Source organism: Peromyscus californicus, unplaced genomic scaffold (assembly GCF_007827085.1).
Source record: "Peromyscus californicus insignis strain IS unplaced genomic scaffold, ASM782708v3 Scaffold_17__1_contigs__length_78620276, whole genome shotgun sequence".
NCBI classification, from domain to species: Eukaryota; Metazoa; Chordata; class Mammalia; order Rodentia; family Cricetidae; genus Peromyscus; species Peromyscus californicus.
Window position 1 is genome coordinate 29,037,067 of NW_026294469.1, and position 23,136 is coordinate 29,060,202.

The 23,136-nt window shown below is 42.5% G+C and overlaps 1 protein-coding gene and 1 pseudogene across 7 annotated transcripts in view; one reads left to right on the top strand and one right to left on the bottom strand.

The window, feature by feature from the left end:
• Nucleotides 1-23,136, top strand: part of Arhgap26 (Rho GTPase activating protein 26) — a 729,500-nt gene that overhangs the window by 675,293 nt on the left and 31,071 nt on the right. The gene's annotated exons all lie outside the window — the stretch shown is intronic.
• Nucleotides 12,297-14,820, bottom strand: LOC128113060 (40S ribosomal protein S25-like; annotated as a pseudogene).

Consider the following 23,136-nt stretch of genomic DNA (forward strand, 5'->3'; position numbering starts at 1 on the left):
ACCCATTTATCAGTTTGTCATAGTAATGATTGTGACTAGCAAAGTAGGCAATGTCTTGATAGCAGTTTGTCACCAGTAAAATGAGGTTCTCCATATACAGTTGTTTCTCCTATTGGATCTGATTATAAATGTGGTATAATGTTAAATAGTGTCTAGAGAAATCATGTTGTTTCCTGGTGTGTGCCTAGTTGTGTGATATTAGATGCAAGGCAGGATCTCTCTTAGAAGAGTCATCCCCCTGTGTCCATCCTTGCTTTGAGTGGAGCTATGCAGTCACTGGTTCTGAGCTGAGTATTGTAGAAGTGATAGATACCTAAAGTTCAGACACCATGTCATTGGCTGGAATAGGATGCCAGAGACATGAATCTGTTATCAAGGAAATTTGCCTAACCAATCCTTATTTACATGGAGCTCATTTGATTTCACAGAGCACCCCCCAGATGTCTACAGAGTGCCACTATGATGATGAGAGTTTAGTATTCAGTGCCTGTGAAGACTTGCACCCAGACTTCTTTTGGGAAATCAGATGATTCTGTGAGAGAGATGGGCTGAGGAGGCAAGGGGTTCCATAGGAAGGATGTTGTTTTTCCACAGCTGTATCTTAGAGAGACAGTTCCCATGTAAAGGGGGGGGGGTAGTGTGGAAGAATAGAAATGTGGAAGTAGTGATAAGGAGAATTATTGAGCACCAGGAATCTCTTCCTCCTATAAAGAGTTCACAAAACATGGAGTACAGGAAGCAGAGTCAGGAAACTAGACAGTCACCAGAGACCAGATTTCATAACAGTTCTATCTTTAGGTAGACCAAGTTGTTCCCATTACCAGGGTGGCTGTGGGTTGTTTTATTAAGAGTAGTTGACTTTTTCCCTCTTCTGTACTAGAGATTGAACCTTGGAATTACTAGGTAAGTGCTATACTGAGTTACATCTCCAAACCCATTTTGCTGATTTAATTTTGAGACAAATTTTCACTATGTTGGACTTGATGTGTAGCTAAGATGAACTTTGAACTTCCAATCCCTTTTCCTTAGCTTTCTGTAGTGATCTTAATGAGAATGGGTCCAGGGGCTTATGTTTGAATGCTTGGTCACTTTGGTGGAACTGTTTAGGAAGGGTTAGGGACTGTAGCATTATTGGAGGAGATGTGTTACTGGGAACAGACATAGAAGTTTCCAAAGCCCACACAGTGTCCATTTAGCTCTCACTTCCGGTCTTCCTCATGCTTTTGGATGAAGATGTAAGCTCTCAGGTACTGCTTCAACACCATGCCTATCTGCCTGCTGTTATGCCCCCTACCATGATAGTCACAGACTCACTCTATGAAACTGTGAGCCCCAAATAAACTCTTTTTTCTATAAATTGCTTTGGTCATGGTGTCTTAACACAGTTAGAAAAGTTAACTAAGACAGAAATTGGTACCAAGGGAGTGGGCTATTTCTGTGATGGGCCTGACCATGCTGCATTTGGAGGAATGTGGAAGATTTGGGGACTTTGGACTAGAAAAGTGGTTCAATGCTAGTGGACCATCCTAGCGGGAGCTTGGAAGACAGCTGTACTGAGAACAGTGTGAACCGTGGAGACCCAGTGTGAGAGTTTCAGAGGAGAACAATATTAGCAATTGGACTAGAGCCCATTCTTGTAATATTTTGTCAAATAATGTGGCTGCTTTCTGCCTTTGTCCTAAAGCTTTAACTGAGACTAAATTGAAAAATAATAGATTAATTTTCTTAGTAGAGGAAGTATGAAGACAACCTAATATTGACTAAGTCTTGTGAAGGTAAGTGTGGTGCCCAGAACCTGGACAGGTTTTCACCACCTCACTGTTCGGGAAGTTTTTATCCAAAGCCTGTGGGATTTAGAGTTCCGAGTTATGCTGTGTAGTCTTGGGATCAGGGCTCGTGGGGTGAGTGGGTGGGGACAACACGGCTGCCAGTCTGCTCAACATGAGGAATCTGGTTATGGTAAAGCTGAGGGATGCAGTGATATTAGGGTAGTTCTGGAGTTTTGACAACTTTAGAGACAAAGGTTTTACTATCCTGAGCAGAATGACAGGAAGCTAGCAGCCTCATCTGCCAATAGCCTCTGAATAATATTTTGACATCAACATTTAAAAAAAGAGAGAGATTGTCTAGGTAGGTAAGACACATGTCAATATTTGTTCTATCATAAGCAAAAGATGAAAAACAACTTAGCATATTCATTGGTAAGAAGCTCTTTGAATTGATGGTTATGCATATCTACCTTAGCATTCCCAGTGCACATTCACTGGTAAGGGCCTCATGATGGTTAAGCATTTGTCTCTACCTTAGCATTCTAGTACACAGTTACAGAGAACAAAGGAATAACTTTTGAAGATGTAGGTAGAACAGAGTCCGGAGAGCAAACCAGTCTCTAGGTACTGCTGCTAAGGTAAGACTGGCAAGGTATAGAACTGTGTGCCCAGCCCACAGCCAGTTGTTGTTTTAAAGAGGGGAGTATGTGAGGTCACCTGCCAACACACAAGCTTGCATGTTCACACAGTATCCCTCAAAGGAATAGAATAAACAGACCACAATCATTACTTCGGGGGATTCATCAATAGGAAGGGAGACTTGTTTTTCCTATACTTGTATACTGTTTGGAAGTTTTATTTACTGATATAATAGCCATCTAAATGAATAGATTAATATAAAAATTAAATAGAAAGCTACATATCACCCTAAAAATATTGAAAGATATTCAAATGTTTTTATATTTACAGATGAATGCCGCTGTCTCATGGTTGTCACTTATCCTTCATAAGAGTATTTTGAATCTGTGGTTTATCACCAGGCAACCCTGTAGCAATATAGGATTACCTAGGATCAGAAGTAATTGGAGCCCTCGTTCAAATATTTGCTGATAGACAACCTCTAAGTTCCTAAGCAAGTGAGCAATAAGGTCCTACATTGCATTCCTCAGCCTCATACCTGTCAGAGACTGATAAGTACACATGGGCAGGTTCTTTGATATGTGTCCAAATCCATTATCAGAGATAAGCAAGCTTAAATACAGACCCGTGATTTAACTACATTTCAGATTTGATAGGGAGTGGCAGGAAGAATCCCGGACGGAACTGTGTGTGCTCAGAATACATCTGTTGCTCCAGCTCCCTGTGGGCCCTCCTTTCCTCTGTAGGAAAAGAGCCCAGAAGTTCTGTTCTGTCTTCTCTTCAATACTGTTGAGGTGACCTCGGGGCCCAGTGTGATTTCTTGGTGGCTCACGAATAAGCGTAGCACTGTTTTTATCAGTAAAAATGTAGATAGTAATTCAAGATCATGCTTGCAGCTGGCAGAATTTCTAGGCAGGTAGGATTAGGAAGTGTAAGTCAAATGCAGAGTGTACCTACAGCTAGAGAATGTGCCACTCAAGGATAGTGGTGTGCTTCCATCTTGTCTTGGGGAGAGGGTTCTACTCTACCTCAGTGTAGTACCTTTTATTTCCTTTTACAGGTAATGATATTTCCAGAACTGTTTCATGAAAATATTTTGTTTCTTGTTAGATTCTTAGTGTCTACAGCAAAGGGCTGAAAAATATGAGACATTTCTTCTCTTAAAAAATAATGAACACAAAATGTAAAAGATTGTATGACAAGTACCCATCTCTGCCTAATAAAATACTCTGGTTGAAAAGTGTGATCCTGCTGTATATTGTTGAATATATGGGAGAATTATCTGGTTTTTGTTTTGTTTTGCGAAATCAATACTCGATGTCATTGTGATTCTTGTTCTAGGTTTATGAGAGCTTACGGACATTGTTTAACTAGTTTTGACTATTTTCCTTCATTTTTTAAAATTTCCTCATTTATAATGCAGCATGTGACAAGGAAACAAAATGACCGTACTGGGATGTCTGTCTCTTCCTCTAAGTTAGAGGTTAGCTAGAGTACTTGCTCCTGAGAACAGTGGGAGTCACTTCATGTAGGCTGGACACACTGTCACTCGCAGACTGTAGAGTCTCACCAACCAAGCTGGCTTCATCCTTGTGATCGGAGACTCACTTTGGAGGTATGGGAATTCGACCAGCACTTCTTTCCTTTGAAAGTAAATTTCACCTGGGAAATTCCTCCACAGCCAGCAGGCAGGCACCCGAAGCAGAAGAGTGATTCCCAAACACTGTAATAGGAATGTTGCTGAGAGGGTTTTGTGCCCTCCTGCAGTTTGACTAACACAGCCGTATCCATAGGCTTTAAAGTAGAAGTCTCTTCACCACTACATGTAAAGAGCCAGGCTAAAAATGAGAAGTTATTTAGCTTACTTAGCCCTAGGGTAGCTCACAGAAAGCCTTTAAATATTAATGTTAAAAAGCACTTGGAGAGACAATTCATTTTGGACCCTGAGGAAGGAATCCTTTGGATTAGAGTTTAACATAAACCTAAGTTGTAGAGTATTAGGCAGAAGTCTGGATTTGGCATGGAGCTCAAGTGCCAATGCTATAATGAAAACTACCATCATAAAAAGACTCTGGTGTCTGATTATCATCCTTATGCAGTTTTCAGCTCATAATCTCAGTGTCCGCAAGTGCTTTTAGGATCCAGTATGCAGAGGAAATTATATATTGTAAGAAACTGTTAACTAATTTCAATGAAAGCAAAGAGATGAATGACATCTAATAGGGGCACAGTGTTGGTTCTAGCATTACTCATTTGTTGTTATTTGAGAAACAATTTGCCATTTACATTCCATGTTAGGGGCCATATATTGTGGTTTGCCTGTTAGTTTTGTTGATCTAGTGTAAATTTCCTTGTTCATCTTTGGTGATGAAGAATATGATCACTTATTATACATAGTCTGGCATTAATCATAGCCCCTCATTGAATTAATTTCCCTGATTATATTTTTGACTGAATTGATCTTCTTCAGACCAGGGACCAGTCTTGTCTGTGTCTGTACCATAGACCTCCCATTTTCTATACTATTTGTTGAATAGGGTATGCATTCATCAGACTACATCCTAACACCTGTAGGGTTTGGATCCATGAAATGAATGTGAGATCACCAACCAAAACATTCTTTCCCCAATGTTAACAGGCCATGCTATGGTTGGTTACAGACCACAGAAAGCCTGGTGAAGATGGTCTATCTGTAGCAGGCCTATGCCTGTATTTGATGTATGCCTTGACCCATGGTTCCCTTGAAGGTTAGTTTCCATCATGTGGGCCGGAAGTTAGGAAAATTGCTGGAAGAGTTGGGATCTGACCCTGTTGTCAAGAACAATGATGATGCTACACAATCTATTTAAAGTGCTTTTTGGTTTCCATAGCTACTTCATGGACAGTGTTCTACTTAATGCTGCCATTCATTACCCTCAGTCATAGCACTGGCTGCTGCACTGTATTATAGTTGCCTGCTCCCTTCCCCTGATTACTGGACTGGCACATGCACATTTCAGGTTCACTGTTGTCCCCCTAGTGTTTGACTGTGCTGTCAACAGGTGTTCATAGAAATGGGTTGAATGAGCGAGGAGCATACATCAACTACCTTGCATCTTGCAAATGCCATTTCAAGCACCTTGACTGAGAGGCCTTCAGTGGCCTGTTATATGTAGTGCACAGTCTTGGCCTGGAAGCCTCTATTTGAACTTGGGCCTTCAAATTACAAGTTCAGAACTCTTTCTGTTGAATTGGCACTAGGAAAAGCAGCATTATGTTTGCTGTGTGAGGGTAGAAAAGTAGGAGACTACAGGCTCCTCCGCCTAAGGTTCTTCCCCTCTCTATACTAACCTAGTCTTGTTTCCTGGAGGATCCATGGAGTGTGTCTAGGGGTCAGTCACCAGCTTCCTTTCCCTTGACTGAATTCAGTGTGCACTTCAGGTCCATCACAATAGACAGACTGAATTTTTTTTGTCACTAAACAACAGCTGCTTCTGATGTTCCAGTTGCTCCCTCCATGCCAGACCCTGAGCAGGGGACTTCACATGCACTCACAATTATCCCAGGAGAGAGACTATTGGTGACTTCTTCTTTCAGGTGGCAAGACTCAGATGAGCCATCTAACTGACACAAGGTCTCTCAGCTTGTAAGTGACAGAGCTGGATGGAAGTCATCTTAGGACTAAGTAGGTGACTGTGAGCCACGTGAGGACCACATGTCCTCGCTTGTCTTTAAGCTGCCCCAGGAGTGGCCTTGCTTCTCTCCAGCCTGTGGCACCTTCTCTGGCATTAAGACTATACATAGGAGTTGCTTGGTAGAAGAAGAGAGGCTGTAAATCTCATGTGGAAACAATGACCATGGCAGCTTCTGGGGGCTGCCCTGGCCCACCTGTGCCACATGCTTCTCATGCCTATGACATTCTAGTCTGCTAGTTGTGGTGACTGTTCCTGGATGCTGCCCCAAGAAGACACAGTGAAATATGGGTGGAATCCTAGGACCCCTATATCACCTTCCAGGCCTGAGGCTTGGCTCATTGGGAGGGAGTTAGAGTTTTCAACGCAAAGCTGTTGAGTGAACAGTTCACCCATTACTGGAGGTCTCTTGAACATTTTTTTAAAATTATTTTTTGCCTGAAGTAATTTGCTTCAAAATGGCCTTTTTAGATCCCATCTTTAAAAAAAAAATCTGGAGTTATTTCCAATGTTTGATAAATCCAGCCTTCATGTATCATCAGAGGAAAGTCCTGGGTTGAATTTTTTTATTTTTTTATTTTTTTATTTTTTATTTTTTTTTTGGTTTTTCGAGACAGGGTTTCTCTGTGTAGTTTTGCGCCTTTCCTGGAACTCACTTTGTAGACCAGGCTGGCCTCGAACTCACAGAGATCCGCCTGGCTCTGCCTCCTGAGTGCTGGGATTAAAGGCATGCGCCACCACCGCCCGGCTGAATATTTTTGATCCCTTCTTTGAGACGAAATACAGGCATCTCTCCCATCTCTCTATGTTCTTGCCTAATCTATGATTTGTCCCTACCAACTCAATGGCAGTCCCCTTCACTGAGCTCACCATGCATGGTCTTGCTGTTAAGCCTCAAAGACTGCCTCAGTCTTTCTCTTGATTTCTGCTGACACTGGGCACTGTTCACCACCCCCATCGGATGTCCTCTTGTTGCCTGTTTGTTGGTGCCACCTTTTCTTTATGTTTTCTCTTTCTCCCTCTCTATCTCCTTTGAGGGTTCCTTTGTCCTTCAGTGTTATTTCTTGGGGTCTAGCTGTTTATGTGTTTATGTGTTTGAGACAGGATCTCTCTATGTATCCCAGGCTGGCAATTCTCCTGCCCCTCACTTCACTAGCATTTACAACTAGTCTGATTGTAAATTTTCTTTGGATGGATTTCATCATTTTCTCTAGTTGCACTTGATAGTGATATGTCAGACTGTCTGGACCCAGACCTTCTGCTTGCTCTGTAGACCCATATCCAACTGTCTTTGAGTCCCCCCATCCACTATCATCATGAAGACTTCCCTTTCCTCTTCTGCGCCCACATCTATTCCTCACCCTATATTTCTTGCTTTCATGAATTCTACCTCTCTCCATCTGATGCCTAGAAATCTGGCCAACTTCCTCCACTCGTCACTTACTTGGTGTCAGTGTTCAAGAATTGTCAGTTCTGCCTCTGTCATATAAGCCCACTTAACACCATCTACTGCTGCCACTAGGCTTCTTAGAATGGTCTTCCTGACCTTGGACCTTGCTCACCGTGAATGGCCACTGTGGGCTTATTCTAATGTATAAACTTGAATGCTTTACTCTCCAGCATTGACATCTCCAGTGGCCTCCAACGATCTTAATAACTTGATGAATCTTTTATTCTTTAAGATGTCTGGGGATCTATTCCTGATTGACAGTGCAGCTTTTGTTCAAACTCTTCTTCAGCCCTACTAATTTGTTTCAGTTCCTCAACCTTGCCCTCTTTCCTCTCACCTCCTGGGGACACTGTGTTTTGAAATATCACTTCTTTCAGAAAGCCTTTCATGATCCCCTTCCTCATTATCATCATCTTCTACGGCTCTCTTGCCTATTTGGGGAACATTCATCATCCCAGCAGAGCATGTTTGACAGTATATTGCCTGGATATTTGTCTCTCAGCCTCTATGAGCATCATGTTTTCTCAGTTTTATGTCTTCTCAGTGCTAAACACAGTACCCAGACATAATGATAAAAATGTGTTTGCTGCTTAAATCAACTAAACACATAAAGTAAGTACACTGAAGAGATTTCTAGACCATTCTGTGAAGAGGGGATTTCTGGCTCCCTACTTAGGAGATGGCTCTTTTTGTAACTATAAGGTGTTTTGTTTTTTATTTTGAAATCTTAAGCGCTTCACATTTCTAGCAATGTCTCGGATTCAGGAAATTGTTCGCATTCCCTAGTGCCTTCTGTTTGCACATAGACTGAAATCTAGCTCTTCCTCAAGGCCAGTCCCATCAGCCCAGCTTCCCTTCCTTAACCTCTCGTGACCACCTCCTTTGCTTGTCTGATTCCTGTGTTACGTGGCTCTATCTGCACACCAAGTCCATTCCTGCCTTAGCACTTCAGCTGCTCTAAAAGGTTCTCCACACTCTGTGTTCCGCAGCCTGCCCTGTACCTTCTGACCCCCTACCTGTCACCATCTGCCGCATGGTTTCTTCAGAGCACTTTCCTGCCTGGTAATTCCTGCCTATTCTCACCTTGCCATGCCGAGAGCCTATCAGAGAAAGAGCTGCCCTGCCTTGGGCATTACAGGATTCCCAGCATCTAGGGTAAAGCCTGGCTCTGATACCTTAGGAAGATTTGCTAAATGAATCCATTAAAGGTAATCAATTTGGATCTGTTGGTAAGCTAAGAATTCCAAAGCCTGTTATACACAGAAGGTGTACAAGATCACATCTTAGTCATCTTATGGAACTGGTCTGGGACATGATTCACTGTAGCAGTTGAGTTTTATGTACTCATAGCCAGAGTGCCCACCCTTTCCTATATAGAAAGACAAATATTTTGTTCTGTTTATACGATAGTTGAGCTGTACTACTCTTGTGTAGTCACTGTGTTGTTAGCCATTCTGTTCTCAAGATAAAATCATGGGAAAAGTATTGTTTCTAAAATAAATTGTCTTTGTTCAGGTCTTCCAGTGCCACACCGCACAGGTTCTTTGGAAGGTTGATGGTACCTGTTGGTCAGTGTCCTTTCAGCCCCATGATTGACTGGTTTTATTGACTGCTTCAACCCAGCATTCTGGCAGTAGACTGGCTGGTTATAGTTTTAGAACTACTCTTCCAAACAAAAAAAAACCCCAAAAAACAAAAAAAACAGTCCTTCTCCAGCTAAGGCCTGTAGAGGAATTTGAAGGTGTTCTTGGTGGCAACATAACCTTTCAAAATATACGTAAACATGTGGTTCTGCCAAGTATTCACAGAGGTGAGTGGTAGGAGGAGGTGAATTGGCACAGCCCCAGAGTAAATTATACTGGAAGGTTTTCTGTGATTGCCCAGAACACCAAATTCATAAACGATGGGCTCTTCACTTCTATGATATGACCTTCTTGCTGGGCCTGATGTGGGGAAAGGAATGATAGAATGGGCTGAGTGGATCACTTTATAAGGAGTGCTCAGAAAATGCTAACTACTATTACTACATTGTTAACCATCTAGAAGCACACAAAGTCCTGGATTTTCATGCCATACCATAGGAGCCTGCCCTGTCTTGAGGCAGAGCAAAACTCTCCCACAATCCATAGTCTGCCAGGGAGCATGTTGTTGACTGAATTAGCTCTAGGAAACTCGTTTCTCAAGCTCTTCCCTGCCCACATGTACCAAGAGTTACCCAGAAAGCAGCTGCCAATCTCACAAGTGGAAATTCCCTTGGGCTCCCCTTGCAGGCCACTCCCTATCTCTAGTTTGGTTGAAGGTGTACAGGGAAGTGGCTTCCTGTACCAAGGCTTCATTGTCCATGGTAGTTCTGTAAACACTAGTGTGAGCTTTGAGCCTCGATGGCAGTAGTACTGCTCCTCACAGTGTTCCAATAGCCCCTCAGTTTTGCAGGCAGAATATAGGGGATGAAGAGAGTAGATAGACTATTAAGTTTTAATGAAGTTTTTTAAATAAATATTTTTACTTTATGTGTGTGTGTGTGTGTGTGTGTGTGTGTGTGTGTGTTCCTGGGCACACATATGCCGTGACATACAAGTGAAGATCAGAGGACACCATTCATGAGTTTGTTATTATCTTCCACCATGTGTGTCCTGGGGCTCCACCTCACATGTTCAGATTCAGTAGTCAGGGCCTTTACCCTCTGAGTCATCTCACAGGCCTCTCAGTGAACTTTTAAGATAGATTCTTCCATTCCCCTTTCTTTGTCCATGGTAGCCATATGGTCTGAAATACTCTTTGTCTATGGCTAGAAACACCTTCTAGTAAGATGGTAGTATTGAGAGTCTGGAAGTTTCCCAGAGGGAAATGGGTTAAAGGAAAGCAGAGCATGTGGGCCCATGCTGACAGTCTGAATATTACATTATCTATTTCTGCAAATACCTTGGACCAGATCCATCTGTCACATACAGAGACAACATTGATCATTCAGGATAGATTTGCCAAGTCTAAGATGCCAGCTGTCCTCTCCTGCCTGCTGTGGGCAGAGAATGCCTCTTTATAACCAGCTAGAGTAGTCATTGCATAGACACAGGTCTCCAACCCAAATTCATTTAATTTCCTTTCTGTACCCTTTAAGAGAAAATGAGCAAGTAAGGAACATCCTCCATTGGCTCCATGATGGCTATGGAGGATGTTTTACTTCTCACACCTTGCTGCTGAAGGGTGGGGGCGTATGTGTGCATACTCAGCATATGACCCTGCAATATTATAAGCTTATTCATTCTCTTGTTGCAGTTCAGTGTTCAGGTGCAGCTTGCTGACTCATGGACTGGAGGAAGCCAGTCATTCTCAATTGAGAATTGGTACTCTCTACCCATCAACACTCGCCTTCTACCCAACATTAAAGAAATGCAGAAAAGTTCTATCTGAGAATTCAAATTTATTCTGGAGGACTGCTGCAGACCTAGACTAGATCTGCTCATTTTCATCTTAGCTGTCTCAGTGGGTTCATTTGACAAGAGCAGCAGAATCCATGTACCCAAGAAATAGGAAGTAGGGGGACAAACAGGGATGGGGCCAAATTGCTCCACTGTGGGTAAGATTCTAGATCAGCAAGACTTTTTTCAGGAGCAATGTGTGTGGTAGCATTGGTGAAACTTGTCGGCTTTCCTTTGACTTAGCCATTGCTCCTCTGCTTCCTGTCATATGGAAATAACCAGAGATCCCCACCAAGGTGACTAGGTTGTCATTATTTATAATAGCAAGGGGGAATAATGTCAATATCCCTTAGTGGTGATAGGTTGGTTGTTTCCATACAGCCATGAATTATAACACAGCCATTAAACATTATGGTGCCAATAGCTGCTAACTGACATGAGATATAATAAATTTATATTGTGGGGAAAGCATAATAAAATATGCAAAACATATACAGATGGATATGTATATAAAGAAATAGTCTAAAACAGTCTCCAGCATGTTGGCTGATGGGCATTTTGATAACTAGTTTGATTTGGCTTGTGTCTATTATTGATTCTTGATTTTGGGCATTAAGCTTGAATTTCATTTGTAGCTAGAATTAGAAACAATGAGATTTTCTCTATCTTTTACATATATGTGTGCATGAATGTGCATGCTTGTACACATGCACATGTTTCTGCATTTAGAAGGTATCAATAACATCACTTCTTTTAAAAGCCAAAAATGACAGAAGAGTAAAAAATCACTTGGCGTTGGCTGTTTAATTGAAAGAACTCTCCAGTCCCTCCCTGCTGAGCTGTGCATTGGAAAAGTACACAGGACTATATAGATGCTAAGGTTATTTACTCCTGTCCTTAAATGTTATGTTATCAAATTCAGTAAGTAATTATTCTTACTTTCGTGTCAGAGGGGCTTTCTGTGTGCCAAGCATTGTCCCCAGCTCCTTTGTTCAGGATTTTTTTCCTGATGTCAAAGAGGGCGAAGCAGGTTTACAAGATGGCAAGCAAAGAGGTGAAGCTCCGCAGCTCTAAGGCACTTCTCAATGGAGCTTGACCCACTGTGCTAAGTTTCTCATTGAATGGCTCTAGGCTTGTCTTCCTCAAAGGAGTTACCTTACTAAAGAACCAGCATTTAGCCTACTGGCAGACAGGAGAACAAGGAGTATAGTGTGCAAGCCTGGTGACCTGAGTTCAATCCCCCAGACCTATATAAAGGTAGAAGAAGAGAACTGACTCCACAAAGCTGTCCTCTGACCTCCACAAGTACACCATGGTACCCAGACTTTCATGCACATGTGCACACACACACACACACACACACACACACACACACACAAGGATAGATAGATGGATGAAAGAAAAGAAATTCAGGTAAAGTATGTGGTGAAAAGGCCACTTCTGGTGTTAACTTTCTTGCTGGAGGATCCTGAAGTGGTCCAGGGATCACTTGCTAAGAGACAGAGAACACATGTTATAGTCTTCCTTCATCTTCTTTTGTGGTCCTAAGTGTTCATGGGAGTTTCATTCAGATGACCTTACCTAATCCCATCTCTTCTCAAAGACCTCACCTCTACACACCCTAGTCAGATTAAGTTTCTACCCTCTTAATACCTCACAACAGGGATTAAGTGTCAACACATGAACACTTGTAGGATATACTTAACCCATGGCAAATTGAAAACCCAAAGTATTCCTAAAATAAAACTGTATCTGTACTGAACACATGCAGACCTTTATTGTTATTACATATTGTTCAGGAAAGAAAAACAGCTTTTTTACATAGCATTTATATTGCTTTAGGGATCACAAATAATTTGCATGTTTCACTATTTAATGCAAGGGGCTTGAGCATCTGTGGATTTTGGCATCTGGGAGTATCCTGGTCCCCATTCTCCTCAGTGGGAGTCTGGGCGGGTGCTCCTTTGGAAACTCATCAATGCTTCTGGTGACACCACTGAGTCTTCAGTGAGGGAGCCAGTGGGAAAGCAGGTACCACCTCCTGGCCTGTGAGAAACGAGGCTGGGCTTTCACAGATGACCCTCCCTCTCACCAAGAACTCCACAGATTTCAGTGTCCTCTCTCGGGGAGCTTTGCCATATAAATGCGAAGTACCTGATCTCCCTCTCCACATGGTTAAAAGATGGTACACATCTGTGTTCTGTTTAGATCAATGCCTTAGGCAGTATAGATGGTTTAGCTACCGAGTACTGTGTCCTTTGGCCTAATTTCCATTCCAAAATACAGAATCATTTTCTTACAGCATTAGCCAAGCATGTCCTAATCACAGCAGCTGCCGTCTAGTAAACACTATGCGCCAAGTCTTAACGGACTAAGCACATTTGTGTGTATAATCTACTTATTTCTCACCAGTCCTGGAGCTGTGGGCATTCTTAATGATCCTCATTTTGCAAGACAGGAAAATGAGGCACACAGAAGTTAAGTAAATCTCCCCAGGTGATATGGGAACAAAGTGGCGGAACCAGTATTCAGAGTACTACTGGAGGGCCACCTGATCCCAAACTCCCACACTGAACTGTTGATTCACTATTCTTAAGATATTCTTTTCATTTAACAGTCTGTTTATCAAGTATGACAGGTATTCTCTGAAAACCGACAACCCATCAAACTATTGAAAAGTTTCCAAACGTTTTCCTATGTAATGTGTGCTTATGAGGCCATGGCACTGGGATTTTGCCCGTTCAGCAGATTCTGGGCAACTCAAGCAAATTCCCTCTAAATCTACTCTGTTTGTTTCAGGCAGGTTCCTTGTGTCCACCAGGCTTGTTAAGTTATTGTACAGAGGAATCAGCCCTGTAGATGCCTCCCAGAGCAGCAGGGAGCGGGGAACAATATGTACAGTACTAGCATTGCCTCTCTACAGTTTAGGAAATGGTTCCACCTCCCTACCCCATTGTAGAGCCAAGGCAGCCTTTACATGGTGATTGGGCCAAGTCAGTGATAAGGAAGTTTGCCCAGCCCAGACCTGGCATGTGAGCAGTGCACTGTCTTGCCAGGGATAGCCGGTATTTCAGAAGTGGGACTTGGTCTGTGTTGTGTCTTGTCTCAGTGGAGACTTATTTTGCTCTTGACCCTGATTATCCTTTTCCAACTGCCATGAGACTGCAGTCTCAGTAATTTTAAACCCTGGACAGGAAAATGGAAGCACCTTATTTCACGACACAGGGTCTCGAACCGCCTAACCCAGACTCGTAGATACTTTTGACCAAGTGACAGATTAGCATGGAAAGTTTATTAATTCAGTGGATAAGAAACTTAACATACTTTGTCTTTAGCCAAACATAGTAAAAGATATCTTCAAATACATTTTTTTAAAAATATATATATAGTTCTATTTCCCAAATATACAGTGATTAAACCCATTTGTGCATCTCTGCCAGCAGCTGTGGTACCGCCACCCTTCGTATCTCTCATGTAAATTACTATCACCTTGTGATTTGAAACCAGCTTGGTAAGTCCTTTACTGAGTAGCTTCTACAAGGCTGCCCTGGTTAAGGAACTGGAACTCTTTAGTCTCTCGGGGGCCATCGCTGGAATATTGAGCCTGCAGTTGGAAGCTACCATACAGGTTGTCGTGCAGAGCTTTGTCAAGCAGAACTAGGTTGTGGAGCCTGTCCCGAAAGCTGCCTTGGTACCACTTCTTCTTTTTGGCCTTACCCCCCAGATTTGTTTACTAGGTCTTTGTCTTTGTTGGCCAACTCTCCAGCCTCATTCTTCTGATCGTCCTTGGGTGACACAGCAAAGCTTGGAGAACAGTGACAGCCCTGGCAGCCTTGCTGAGATGTCAGACTGAAAATAAAAAAAGTCGGTTTTTAAAGGAAGAAAACTGTACTACATTTCCTCAGGTTCAAGCTGACTTGGACATGGTAGAAGCTTAGGGTCACTGGCCCCTGTCTCTGGCTGCTCATCCAAACTGTGGTCCAGGGGAAGGATAGCATGTTGATAGGCTCTTGGGCTTCATTTGGCTGCTTGCTAGCGTAAGGGATTTTCATTTTGGAAAGGGCATTTTGTTGTCTTTCATTTGTACAATTTACTGAATTGATAGTTTCTAATATTCTTCTGTTGGAAGGATTCTCCCTAGAGTTCCCCTTCCGTTTCCACAGCTGCCTAGGTGAGTGACAGGAAGCCCTAGTATAATCACAATACCAGTTTGTCGGGGTAAATCTGGGTGGCGATAAGAAGAAAGGGCTGGAGGATGTATAGTGGGGTTGGCACTCTAGAAAACTTATTGTCACCTATATTTTAAGTGGATGAAAATACAGATTGATGACTTCTAAAGGGAATAGAATAGACACCTTTGCAAGTGAATTGCCATAAACCTGCTGACAAAAAGTGAATGAATGTCAGAAGTGTTAGATGTGGAGTAGTGGAAGGGTGGGCTAAGATAAGGGAGTGGGCCACTCATGATGTCTGACCATCCATCGGATCCCCTAGTGAACTGAAGATGCAGCAGTTTATGCAAAGGAAGGAATCTTGAGATTGTTCAGTTGGTTGTTTGGGTCTTAGGTAAAAACTTCTTTTCCAAAAAGTTGAAGCACCACCACCACCACCCCCCTTTTAAAGGCATATAGAAACATCACTGAAGAGGCAAGCATTTCTTCCCCAGACAGAATGGTGTTTTAGTTTTGCCAAAAAGCAGGTACTTGCAGAATAAGTCTGTTTAGCTGTTAACCAGCTACTGCTGAGATCTCTGCCACAGCTAGGCCCTTGCCTACTGATCTCCATTTGATAGTGCTTTTTTTTTTCCAAAATAAGACCTTGTCCAGTAAGTCCACACATGTTTTGAGGCAAGACTCCATTCTTTTTTTTTTTTTTAATTTATTTTGCAATACAATTCAGTTCTACATATCAGCCACGGATTCCCTTGTTCTCCCCCCTCCCGTCCCCCTCACCTTCCCCCCAACCCCCCCCATTCCCATCTCCTCCAGGGCAAAGCCTTCCCCACAGACTGAGGTCAACCTGGTAGACTCAGTCCAGGTAGGTCTAGTCCCCTCCTCCCAGGCCGAGCCAAACAATCCTGCATAGGCCCCAGGTTTCAAACAGCCAACTCATGCAATGAAGACTCCATTCTTAAAAAGATTGTGACGGAAGGAAATGGGGGTTGGGTTAGTTTTGGTCCCAATGGCAGACACTAAAAGATGCTCCAGCATTAAGGAGAAAGAGCCTCCATGGTTGACTTTATTAAAATCTCAGCTCAGGTGTTGCCCCTAAAGAAGCTGTCCTTTCTGTAGAATTCACACCACTCCATCCACCTTCCCATCCAGGCACCTGCTTTCACACTGCCTTGATTATAATTTCGTTTCTTACCTCTTAACACCATTTAAAATGAAGTCTTTTTGATTTTTTTTACTTGCTTAAACTGATATTTTTCTATTCATATCACCTACGATAGTTACTAAACTTTTAAAATCACATTAATAATCAAAATATTTCTCAGACAAAATTATTTGGAGCAAGTACCTCTAATGTGCATTTGTTGATTCTATTAACTTATTTATAAAGTGTGTTTCTACCTTAGTCATTTTATATACAGCACATCAAAAAATACAATACAGAAATTCTACAAAGACAGCTACAAAGAGTGCCCAAACTGGTATTTTCTCTTCCTCTGTCCTATCTTCGAGTACACTATCCTTGAACATGAGTGGCCCGAGGGCAGAGGCATCCCAGGGCCTGAAACCTGTCAGAGTACCTGCCTCATAAAGCCACCTAGTAATGCTGGGTAAATATCTCTTGTTTGAAAGTAAACAGGACTGCAGCACAGTTCACCCTCCAGACTCTGAATGGCTGGGGTTCTGCTGTACCTTTAGGGTATAGGAGGAAAACCGTGGTTTTAGGATCAGAAAGTCTTCCTAATACAAGCCGTGCTGAGTAAGGGATTTGCTGTAATGATTCAAATCCTTCACCGAGGAGGTAATTGCACCCTCATGACATGAGGGCAGCTCCAGCAGGCAAACAGCTGCTTTCTCAGTTCTCTTATACCAGATGGCCCCAGGGGACCTGCTTCTGAGGCTTTTTGAGGAAATGTCCTCAAAAATAACCGGAATATACTTTTCATGTCTTCCAACACACATTTCCTAAGTAAAACAAGGAGGTTGAGGGTGAGAACACACGGTAGGAAGACGCTCGTTGCTGGGGAAGGCACTCCCCATTTGCCCAAGCATCCGGTGCCTGGTAGCAGGCACACTGGGGAAGGCCCTGTGTCTCTGTTCTTCAAGTTCAATGGTGAATTAAGACATTTGCAGGGAACCTATAGAAGAAAATCCTTTAGGCAAAGATTTCTTAGATATGGCAGCAAAAGCACCATCTACAAAAGACAAATTTAGTGAATTAGAACATCCGAAGTTTGGTCTTTCAAAAGACACTTTCAAAAGAGAAAATTAAAAGACAAGATGCAGATGGGAAATCATATTTGCAAATATCATCACTGATAAATAACTTGTGTTCACAGTCTGTACAGAAATCTTACAAATCCGTGAGGAGACAGTAGGTGTCCAAACAATGCAATCTGATTCAGTAATAAAGACGAATTGACTAGCATACATGCTAGAGCATGAACAAAACTCATAAATATGCTGTGAAATTAACAGTTCACAAAAGACCACACAAGATAGGTTCGTTTTTGTGAAATGTCCATACAGGGCAAATCTGTAGAGATGAAATGTTGATCAGTGTTTGCCTCTGGCTGGGAATGACAGAAAGAGCCATAAAAGATGAAAGTGACACATGTTTTCAGTGTCCTAATGGTTGAAAACTGAAAAGCGGACCATTTCAAGGCATCTAAGTCACACAACACAAGCTCTGCTTTGAGCTCTCCCAGGAGCACTAAATATTCTGTAACTGTTGGTAGTTGTTTTTCTGTATATAATATGGACAAATGATAACAAAATTAAGAGTTTAGAAAAATATGACTGTAAGTACTCTGCCTGAGTGGATGCATGCGTTTTAATACATTAATTAGTTCTTCTAAATAGTTAAGTAGGTTTTCCAAAAATGTATGTCTCACTTTTATAAAAGTTTAAAAAAAAAATGTGGGTTTGTTGGCTAAGAAAACAGGATAGCATTGAGAAAGCCAAATTAATTTTAAATGGTACATGGATGAACTTTCTTTTCCTTAGTAATAATGAAATTTTATTATTTAGAAAGGACAAGAGTAGATGTGTATATTTCATTAGAGAGATCAATTTAAAGAACTTAAAAATAGTATGGATTTAAAGCATACATGTCACACCAATTAAATCTGAGTCACAGTACTGGGCACGCATGTATGACCTGACCTGGGGCAGCCAGCACATTATCCAGTTGGAAGAATGAAGCCACTAATGACTGAAACTGAATACCAAAGCCCAGAAATTCATCTAGCATTTCTGTCTCCCCTTTTTCCTACCAGAAACAAGAAATGTGGGAAGCTCCCCTGCTGTCATTTCTTGAGCATAATCGTCCTAGGCTGGTAAACAAGCAGCTAGTTGCAGAGCCGTTATGACCAACCAGAATAAGCAGTTCCCTTTGACCTTGCATAATTCTGATTCTGGAATGTCTTGCTTCCCTGGCAGCCAGTAGTCTGGCCCTTGGTTTCTGGTGGATCCATATTTTCCCAAAACGTTTTGCTTTAAGGCTGTGGAGTCTATTTTAATAGAGCTTTTGAGTATTGCCAGTTCAAAGAAACTTATTATAGTGCATAAGAAGTTCAAAGAGGATATAATAATGACAATACAAGATAGAGTCAAGACTGGTAGAAAAATTTAGTCCTGGAGGCTTAAGAGGAGAAAGATGCAACTGCTTGACTCCGTGTGATATCAGAGAAGCCTCAGGAAGGAGGTGGCATGGGGAGCACGCTTTGAGTAACTGGAGAGGCAATGACTAGCACAAGGGCAGAAGTGCCAGCACCAACATGTCAGCTAGCTGATGTGACACCAGGGATGGCAATCTGACGTTCCTGGGCCAGGTCCAGACAGGGGAGGGAGGGCTACGCTTCTGCCTGTTTGCTTTCTTTGTGGCTTGTGAGATTAGGAAAAAACGCAGTGGTGAACAGTTAACATTTAAAATGGTTATACAGGGAGGGCGTCTACATAATAGCCTCAAATTTGCTTATTGGTCTGCCACCTAAACTGTTTACTTCCTGGTCCTTGGATGAAAGGTTTGGGGAGGGCCCTCATGGTGGCTCATGCCTGGTAGTCTCAGTGCCTGAGAGGTTGCAGTCAAGAGAATCAAGAATTCAGACACATTCTCAGTTACATAGCGAGTCCCAGGCCAACCCATGCTGCACGAGATACGTCTCAAGAGAAGGGGGAGGGGGAAGGTAAGAAGAGATGGAGGTAGAATGGGGGTGGCTGTAATCATAGAATTTAGAAGGGCAAGAGGATCTCAAGTTCAAAACCACAAGGCCAGCTTGGATTGTATACAGCAAGACTCTGTAGCGCACACACACACACACACACACACACACACACACACACACCCCAAAAAAACAGCATTGGAACTATAGCTCTGGATAAGCGTGCTCAGCTAGCACCTATGAGGCTCTGAGTTCAGTCCCCAGTAGCATGGAAGTGGAGCAGCAGGGCAGAGGACAGAAATGTGGGGAAGGTTTGGGATCCTTCCTATGAGAAATCTGCAAATGAAGGAAACCTAAGTAGATTGGAGGGTTGAGAGAAAAGTTGTAAGTGTGCATTTTAAGAAGTCTCACAACATATCTAACCGGAAGTACAATTGGATCCAGTAGCCCAAGTTACCATTATTATGCTTGATTCTCATCCCTCTCTTTGTAAAACTTCATTTGCTGGTAAATATTTGCCACGTGATAGTGAAGAAAAAAAATCTCTGTTCACTCTATTCTGTTGCATTTAAGGTGTCAGATCCAGGAAGGAGAGTGTTTAGACTCCCCCACCCCACCCCCCGTAAGTAGATGATGAGCAGATATGGCTTCTCTGTGGACCAGCTGCTGTGCTGCTGGGGAGAATTCTGGTTGTCCAGCTTAGGTTCCATGCTTCCCTGCAGTGATATGAGTGAGGCACTGGGGATGGGTAAGAACTTCTCCAGGTGAACTGTAGCTGGAGTTTTTCTGCCTGGCCCACAGTCAGGGCAAATCTCTCTCACCCGCCAGTCCCAAGCCGCTCAAACCCGATCAAGTAAACACAGAGACTTATTTTGGTTACAAACTGTATGGCCGTGGCAGGCTTCTTGCTAACTGTTCTTACAGCTTAAATTAATCCATTTCTATTAATCTACACCTTGCCACGTGGCTTGTGGCTTACCGGTACTTTACATCTTCCTTGTCCTGATGGCGGCTGGCAGTGTCTCCCTCACCCAGCTTCTTGTCCTCTCTCTTCTCCTCTCTTAGTCCCGCCTATACTTCCTGCCTAGCCACTGCCAATCAGTGATTTATTCATTGACCAATCAGCAACACATTTGACATATAGACCATCCCACATCACTTCCCCTTTTCTTTTCTTAAAAAGGAAGGTTTTAACCTTTACACATCTCCAAAGTCAGCTTGGTATATTTGGGAATTTGGGCGTAGCTTCTCTTACTACTTCCTGCTGGAGGGGGGCGCTGTATCTTCTGGGGAAACAAAGAAAATTTTAGGATCATGGAGTAGTCCGTGAGGCTGTATCATCTGAGCCAGTTGCCTTGAAACGGTTCTGGATGTTGGATCATCTGGGCCATGGTGTCATCGGAGACCTTTCAGGTGGTCTTGGCTGGTCAAACCTGATGTGTCTTAATCTGGAACAAATCCATAGCCTCTTGCTTTCTGTGGAAACAAAAGAGACTCTTTTCCAAAGCAACATATCCTTACATCCAAATTTTGAAGTCAAAGTATCTTTAAAATATACATACTGGTTTAACTCAGCTTCCTTTACAATCAAATATCTCTCTGTAGTTAAGAATCCCAAAGACAACACAATCCAGACTCTCTGTGTAATAGTCATCTCTACGTGGCTTATTTTTTATATTACTTTTACTGTCTCTTTAAAGACTTTATTTTTTAAAACCATGTATTTGTTTCTATACTGTATATATCACCTTTTTTTTTCTTTCAAGCCTACGTATATTTTACATACATTTTAAACTATTACATCTGAATCTGTCTTATTGTGAATCTATTGTTTTAAGCTGCAGCCTTCTAAGCCTGAAACGGTGCTGGTGCTGTGGCTACTGGCTCCGCCCGCCTCAGCTTCCCAACATGGCGGCAGTATGCTTACCGCCAGCTCTGGGAGCCATCGTGGGTCTATGCTTTTATCCAAGCAGCGTGTAGCCCAGAAACCTCTTTTTTTTTTGTACTAGCAAAGGCTAAATCCATAATGTAGCTTAATGTGCCATTTGCAGAGGCCTCATTCCCGCCATATGGCGGCAGGTCGAGCGCGCACGCCAGCAACCCGCCAGTAGCTCAAACCGGCAGCTGCCGCCCATTTGAGAGAGACAATTAGGAACTGTTTTTAGCTCCGTTTTAGAATCCTTTTTCTCAGTTTTTAGGTGGAAACTCTTGCCACCACGTTGGACGCCATTTGTAGCTGGAGTTTTTCTGCCTGGCCCACAGTCAGGGCAAATCTCTCTCACCCGCCAGTCCCAAGCCGCTCAAACCCGATCAAGTAAACACAGAGACTTATTTTGGTTACAAACTGTATGGCCGTGGCAGGCTTCTTGCTAACTGTTCTTACAGCTTAAATTAATCCATTTCTATTAATCTACACCTTGCCACGTGGCTTGTGGCTTACCGGTACTTTACATCTTCCTTGTCCTGATGGCGGCTGGCAGTGTCTCCCTCACCCAGCTTCTTGTCCTCTCTCTTCTCCTCTCTTAGTCCCGCCTATACTTCCTGCCTAGCCACTGCCAATCAATGATTTATTCATTGACCAATCAGCAACACATTTGACATATAGACCATCCCACATCAGTGAACCAAAGGAACAGAGCTGGGGAAGCTGCTCTGTGCTAGTAAACCACAGTTCCACACGGCGCTCCCCCAGGGGAAGGAATTTATTTATGCTACACTTAGGAAACAGTGGGAAGTTTCAGCATTTATTACGCAGTGTGTTTGGGGGTCTGTTTATCTATAGGATGAGGTTGGACAGGTCAGAAACCAGGCCGGCTATTCCTCTGAGAATGTCTTGGTCTTTATACTGTCAGTGAGCAGTGAGGAGGCATTGAAATCAAGCAGAGAAATTTCATAGTAAGATTTATCTTTTGAAATTATCACCAGAATCGTTCTTCTAAGTTAAGCATTTACACTTCATGGGGGGGCACAAAATTGGGGGAGTGGGTCTGGAGGTGGGGGTGAATATTATCAAAACACACTGCATACAATTCTTAAAGAAGTAGCAAAAAGTAATATAAAATTATTTTGTTTTCTGTGTTAATTTTCTTAGTAACACATAGGGGGTCCAGAGTCAATTTGAATCCACCTCAAATTTACCAGAAACATAAAAGCTAATTAATTTTGTGAGATCATAATTAATACTGTCTTGCTATACTTACTTCTATTGACTTCTCCATGTTTGAAGCATAAGAACTAGAAGAGAATGTGAAAATCATATTCCTTCTATTTTTTTTTTTATTCACAGATGTTGAAATTATCTTTTTTTTCCCCTAGTGGAAAGGTGACCTTGCTGGAAAATCATTCAAATTTTTTACAGTCAAGTCAATAAGTTCCTCAGAGTTAAAGGAACAAGGGCACAGAGATGGCAGTAGAGGCCACTGCACCCCTGAATTGGCATCTACCAGTGCACCAGCACCCATGGAAAGTGTGGAGATGAGGAGTGTGCTGCTGTGGTTACGCTGGAGGAGCAGGGCCAGGTGCTGAGCATAGAAACAGTAGAGAGAAAGTTCGAGTTCCTTGAAATCAACAAAACAGTTTTCCACATCAGTAGACTACTGAATAAACAGCAGAATTCAAGGGAGTCAGCTGTTCACTTAGAAGGAAGGAAAGAGTTGGAGACCATGGCCTTTTCTTCAGAGTTGGTCTCCCCTTACCTCTCTGCCTCATAAGCCTTTTGTGGTATCTGGACTGTGGTGTGGCTGTAAGTAACCATTCTAGACATCATCATTAGCAGAAGCCCTTTTTCCATTGCTGGAAGCTCTGAACACAGTGAATTATTTTAGGCTCCTTATTTTATCTTTATAGGATTACT